The following is a 6960-nucleotide window of genomic DNA, read 5'->3' on the forward strand; positions in this document are numbered from 1 at the left end:
GTACTCCTCAGACCTGTCTGACTGCTCCGTGTTGCATGCATTCAGGTCATGCCCAGCTCTGTGATTGTCCATCAAGGCTCCGTCCTCGGCCCTCTTCTCTTGGCCCTCTCTACTTGGTGATTTTATCAATTCTCATGAATTCAATTATCATCTTTTTTTTGGTTTTGTTTTATTTTTTTGCGGGGCAATGGGGGTTAAGTTACTTGCCCAGGGTCACACAGCTAGTAAGTGTCAATTGTCTGAGGCCAGATTTGAACTCAGGTACTCCTGAATCCAGGGCCGGTGCTTTATCCACTGCGCCACCTAGCTGCCCCACCATTATCATCTTAATAGAGCTTATTCTCATATCTATTTCTCTAGTCTTCTCCTCCCTCGAAATCTACTCTCACATTTCACATTCTGCTATTGGACATCTCAAGCAGGATATCCCCAAATCATCTCAAACTGACCATGTTTAATATAGAACTCAATCTTTCCCCTTACCCTCTTGAAAACATACAATTACGTTGGGGCAGGGGTAATGAAGGTTAAGTGTCTTGCCCAAGGTCACACAGCTACTAAGTATCAAGTGTCTGAACTCAGGTCCTCCTGAATCCAGTGTTGGTGCTTTATCCACTGTGCCACCTAGCTGCCCCCAAAACATATTATTACTAAGTGTGACACCACCTTTTCTAGTCACCCTGGTTTACAACATGGTTATCATCCTGGATTCTTCATCCCATAGTGAGTTAAACTTTAGTAGTTTAACTTTAATAGCATAAACTTTAAATTGCACTAAGACTTTTGGGACACCTTTTGTGACTATGTAATAAATTGTTAAACGGTGTATCTCTCTCTACCCAGGTATTCCGTCTCCTCACTGGCTTTGAGTGCTAAGCTGCTTCCCACTGCTGCTGCTATCAACACAAACCCCTACTCCTTTTGCCTGTTTTGGGTCTGCTGCTGCTGCTCTGTAGTGCTCCCAACGAGTCACCACCCCAGTGTTAGCAGACCCTCTATTTTTTCTAAGGTGCCCTGGGCTGACAAAATTACTCACTGTGACTTTTTCTTGGCTTTCCCTATGCTAATTTGGTTTGCCCCATTTTCTAGGTTGTTGCAGAAGAGGTATATTGTTGGTTCTCATTGCATCTTGGATCAGTCCTCCCATCCTCAAGATTAATAGGAATTTTTTTTTGTATAGAGATCGTGTTTTCTTTTGATTTTATTGCATTTTGCTTCTCTGTTTCTAGATCATTCTTCCCTTCTATGTATTTGCACTCCCAATCCATTGTTTTATCTTTTGTTTCTTGGGTGAGATTTGCCACAATGGATTCAGGTTTTTCTATTCTTTTAATTATTTCTGTTGTTCTAGTCATAAATTCTGATTTTATTATTTTTTTCTTAAACTATTTAGAAACAATTTGCCATTGGGGGCAGCAAGCTGGTGCAGTAGATAAAGCACCAGCCCTGGATTCAGGAGGACCTGAGTTCAAATCCAGCCTCAGACACTTGACACTTACTAGCTGTGTGACCCTGGGCAAGTCACTTAACCCTCATTGCCCCACACAAACAAACCAAACAGAAACAATCTGCTGTGATGTTGGGCTCTCTTGAGAATTCACAGGGTCCTTTGCCTCTTAGGTTTTGGTTCATTTTCCTTTGTCTTCCAATATTAATTTATAGATATCTGGACTCTTTTACCTGATCTGGAGGCCATATTCTCTTCTATTAATATCTTCTCTGCTGATTTATTTGCTTGTGCTCAGGGTCTTTAATTGAGTTTTCTTCATCTTTGATCTTTGGTCATTTCAGACTTTTTTTCTCCTTATATACCCTGATAACTCACTTTCAGAGTCTTTCCCCTGTGATGTCAGCTCCCTTGGGGGTTAGGCCTAAAAGCTGCCACAGTCTCCTCCCACACTGAGCAATGCACTTGGGTCTCTGTCCCAAGTGACTTTAGAGGGCACAAGACTGGCTCTAGCTAGATGCCAGTCCCTTTTGCATCATGATGAATGTGCTCATTCTCGAATCCTGCCTCTACTTCCCTAAAGTCCTCAGGTCCCTAACTGGGTACTGTTACAACAGTGCAAATCCTGACCTGCTGCAGTCCCAGCCAGAGCAAGTTTCATTGCCTTTTGTTTTCCTGAGAGGGAGGGATAAAGGTGAGGGAAAGAATCAAGTTCAATCAATCAATACATATTTTTAAGTGCCTTCTCTGTGCTTATTGGTTTTTTTTGTTTTGTTTTGTTTTGTTTGGGGGGGGGTTGTTTTGTTTTGTTTTTGTAAGGCAATTGGGGTTAAGTGACTTGCCCAGGGTCACACAGCTAGTAAGTGTTAAGTGTCTGAGCAGGGATTTGAACTCAGGTCCTCCTGAATTCAGGGCCGGTGCTCTATCCACTGCGCCACCTAGCTGCCCCTTTCTCTGTGCTTATTACCGAGTTGTGTTGCAAGTCCATCATAGGCCAGCTGGTACAGGCTCTAACATGTTGTGGTGGCAGCTAGTGTTGGAAGGGGTTGCTGAGTAAGTTGTGTTAGGAATTAGGGATTTACCTTAGCTTTTATTACTTCATTGAGTTTTTACTTCATTAGATATCTTAGTGTTCTAGAATGTGGAGACAGCTGATACTGCTTTATCTCTTCATAATAAAACTCCTTGATATCATCCCCCACTCACTCTTCCTTTTCCACAATCACTTGCAATGAGGCAGAGCCTTTCTCCTTTCTAAAACCAACTCCTCTGAATATGTCCATTAATTCTATCACTTCTCATCTTCTCCACTTGATTGTCCACACTGACTCCCTCTTTCTCACTAATCTTCGACCTTTTTCTATGTACTGGTTCCTTCCCTACTGCCTTCAAATATGCCCAAGTATACCCATCCTCAAAACCCCAAAACACTAGACTCTATAATCCTTTCACATCACCAGCCTATGTTTCTCCTCCCTTTCTCATTCGAATTCCTGGAAGCTATATGAACTTGGTACCTTGGACTTCCTTTCCTGTCACTCCTTTGTAATCTGGCTTCTGACTTCATTACTTACTTGTAACTGCTATCTCCCCAAATGGTGCTGGTCTTTAAATCTTCAAATCTGATAGCACTTTCTCAGTCCTAATCCTTCTCAATCAATGCACTGTATTTGGTAATGGTGACCACCTCACATCTTGTATAGTCTAACCTTTCTAAGCTCTTGTGATACTACCCTCTCCTGATTCTCTTACCTAACTTCTTCTCTTTCTTCTTTGCCAGTTCATCACACAGATTATACCCCCTTAACTGTGAATGTCCTAGGATTTCTGCTCTTCTCTATATATACTCTTTCTCTTGGCAACCTCATAGCTCCCATGGGTTTAATTATCATCTTTAAGCCAAGGATTCTCAGATTTACATATTCAGCAAACATTTCTCCCTCAACTGCAATCCCACATGAACAATTGCCTATTGGATATTTCAGGGTGTTTCGGAGACATCCTAAACTCTACATGTCCAAAACAGAGTTTATTCTTACTACCTTTCCCCTAAAATCATCCCTCTTTTTAATTTCCCTGTTTCTTTGTACAGTCTGCATCTCTGTACAAAACTTTGTACAGACTGTACAAAGACATCACCATTCTTCAAGTTTCCTAGGTTTGTGACCCTGGTTTCTACCTCTGCAACATCTCTCATATCCCATCCCTTCTCTCTACTTCCACAACTAGTGCCACCTTAATTCAGGCCCTTCTCACCTCTCACCTAGATTATTGCAATAACCTCCTAACTGGTCTCTATGTCTCAAATGATTTACCATTTCAGTGTATCCTTCACATTGATCCCAAAATCATTTTCCTTAAGCACAGATGAATCAGATCTCTCTTACTCAGTAAACTTCAATGACTCCCCATTGCCTCTAACACAAAATATAAACACCCCTGTTTATATTTTTAAACCATATAGGGCCTTGTCCCAACATATGTTTCTAGGCTTATTGTGTATCTGTCTCCTGCACTCAGTAATCCAACCAAACTGTTCTTCTTTCTATCCCTCACATACTACACTAACCCATCTATTTACTCTGTGCTTTAAAAACAAATAAAAAAGCAAAAGGACATCTAAATTTCAAGATGTAACAAAAACAGAATTATAAACATTTCTCCCTGGCCACACCTATATGGTATACTCTCCCCTATATCACCTTTGTCCCTGGGGAGAGTGGGTTCAGACCCTGCAATTTTAATATAACATTCACTTCCAAATAATTTACTAATTCACTTCCAAATGCTCTATGGTGGAGGGCTGGATCAGTCTGCATCTCTGCTACTGCTGGACTGGGGCCTGGCAAGTCACTGAGGACTTTGATACTCACCATCTGGCTTCCAGCAAATCCCGGCATGGAATTCACAAGGTCATAGCCTGTGCCAGTGTCCTTCACCTGAAAGAGGCAAGAACAAGCACAGAATCTTCCAGCCTTTGGAAGGGGAGGGTCTGAGACAGTGGCATAGTCAGAAATGTTTAACAATTGGCTCCTTGGAGGGGGTTGTGTATGTAAACAACACTTTCAAGTTTAATATATAATTAACATTATTTATATATATATATATATATTTTTTTTTTCTCCATCACTTTCTGATGTCTAGACCAGTGATATTAAGCTCAAATAGAAACAAAGACTACTAACCCATATACAAGGATCTATGCTGGTCATATATTTACTTAATTTTAAAATGTACTATAATCTAGGTTTTGTTATATTTGTGTTTATTTGGTTAAATAGTTCCCAATTACATTTTAATCTGGTTTGGGCTGGGCCTTTTGACATCTCTGATCTAGACAATCCACAAAATAATATACCAAGTCCTAATCTGTAGCATTCTTTTATTTCCAAAATGTAAAAGGCCAAACTGAAAATTCAGCACTGGGTTCTAGTCCATTTGAGTTGGCTCTAACAAACTCTTATACTGAGGCTTTTCCCCTTATTGCATTATTTCCCAGGAAAGAAACTCGTTAGGAAAAAAGGTCTACCAATCCAACACTCTTCTCACTGTGCTGCACTGCCTCAAATAGGACCGGGCCATGAAACTTATCAATGTTGCATTCCCTTCACTCATACAGATCACAACTTGTCCATTATGGGCAACTCTAGTCTATGTCCTCCTATGAGTTTCAAGAGGACTTCAGATCCCACTCAGTAGTTGTTATAGTGCCTCCCTTCTACCCCTAAGAAGAAAAACAAAATGACTTTATGTTTACTTTCAGTATATTCTCTACTACCATCTGCACATGTGCTGTTTACCACTCAGCAGAATTATAAGCTCTTTGAGAGTAGGGGTTATATCTCTTTTGTCCCCAGGGCCTTGTTCAGTGTATGACATGTTGTTGTTCAATTATGTCCAACTCTTCCTCACCCTGTGGACCATAGCATGCCAGTTTCCTTTGCAAGGTTACTGGAATGGTTTGCCATTTCTTTCTCCAGCTCATTTTACAGATGAGGAAACTGAGGCAACAGGGTGAAGTGACTTGCCCAGGGTCACATAGCTAGTAAGTGCCTAAGGCTGGATTTGAATTTAGGTTTTCCTAATTCCAGGCCCAGCTCTCTAGCCACTGAGCCACCTACTTGCCCATCACACATAGTAGGTGCTTAATAAATGCTTAATGATTGTAAAGTTTGTCGTAGGAGTTTGTCCACTATGTTGGGAACTTTCTTCTAGGCTAATTGGATAAATGAGCAATCCACACATATTAGCCCCTGTTCTCCCCACTTGACCAGCCTATTTTCTTTTTTTTTCACCCCAAATATATTTCTGCTGAAGTGGAAAGTGCAATAATTTGGAATCCTGCCTCTATAATTTACTGTCTGTGTGACCTTGAGCAAGTCACTTAACCACCATTCTCACACTAAGCTTCCTCATCTGTAAAATGAGAGGGTTGGATTAGAAGGCTTTTAAGATCCCCTCCCAGCTCTAAATTTATAACTCTATGATCTATGCTCCTCTAATTCTCCTTGGCAAATCCTTGTTTGCTGTACTTTGCCCTCTGTGTGATGTTTATTATCTTTTGATTTTCACACATTTTATTGATATCTTTTTTGTTATATCACCTATATTTCCTAATATGTCTTCCATCCCTCTCCCAGAGAGTTCTCTCTTTAAAAAGAAAAAAAGGGAAAAAAACAGTTCATCAAAACTAATCAACTTATGAAGTCATTATATTTAAAAAGAGAAGCAAACTACATAATGGAGATGTGCAATTTCATAAGCAATCCTATTTTTTCTCTTCTCTGTTTATGGAAATGCCCACTTATTTGATGTTTGTTAAGTTTAGAATAAAAAAAGTATCAAAAAGAATATCAAAAAAGCCTGATGATATGTACAGTGTTCCATGTCAATTGTTACCCATCTCTACAAAGAAGCTAGGGGAGGCACCTTCTCCTATTTTTTCTTTGGGGATAATTTTGGTCATAATTTTGTAGCTTTCAGTTTCCATTGTTTTCATATTGTCCTTTCCATTCCCATCATTGTAGTCGTTGGGTTTATTATCTTCTGGGCTCTGCTTAATTTTCTTTGTATCAGTTTTCATGTCTTCCCCATACTTTTCTGTATTTCTCAACTCCATTGTTTCTTACAACACAGCAATATTCCATTGCATTCAGGTATGATATTAATTTTCATTTCTTTGGAAACCAGTGTTCCATGACTTATAACCAGACAACATGAATATTTTTATGCATATAATCAACATATGCAAGGAGAGCATCTTTGATTAATGTCATCAAAGGGACCAGGTGGGCTTTCTCAAGCAAGTCTACAGTAGCCTGCTTCTTTAACTCTCCTTCAATTGACTGAATACAATTGACTACATAGCAAAGACCAGATCACTCTGTTTATTGCTTGTTGACTACAGAAACAAAGAAAGAAAAACCCAAACAAAAACCTATTCAATTGAATAGGGCAGAGATACTTTCCTATCTTCCAGTTGACAATAAGACATTTTTCCTCCATATCTTTCC

Source organism: Dromiciops gliroides, chromosome 4 (genome assembly GCF_019393635.1).
Source record: "Dromiciops gliroides isolate mDroGli1 chromosome 4, mDroGli1.pri, whole genome shotgun sequence".
In the NCBI taxonomy this organism is placed as follows: domain Eukaryota; kingdom Metazoa; phylum Chordata; class Mammalia; order Microbiotheria; family Microbiotheriidae; genus Dromiciops; species Dromiciops gliroides.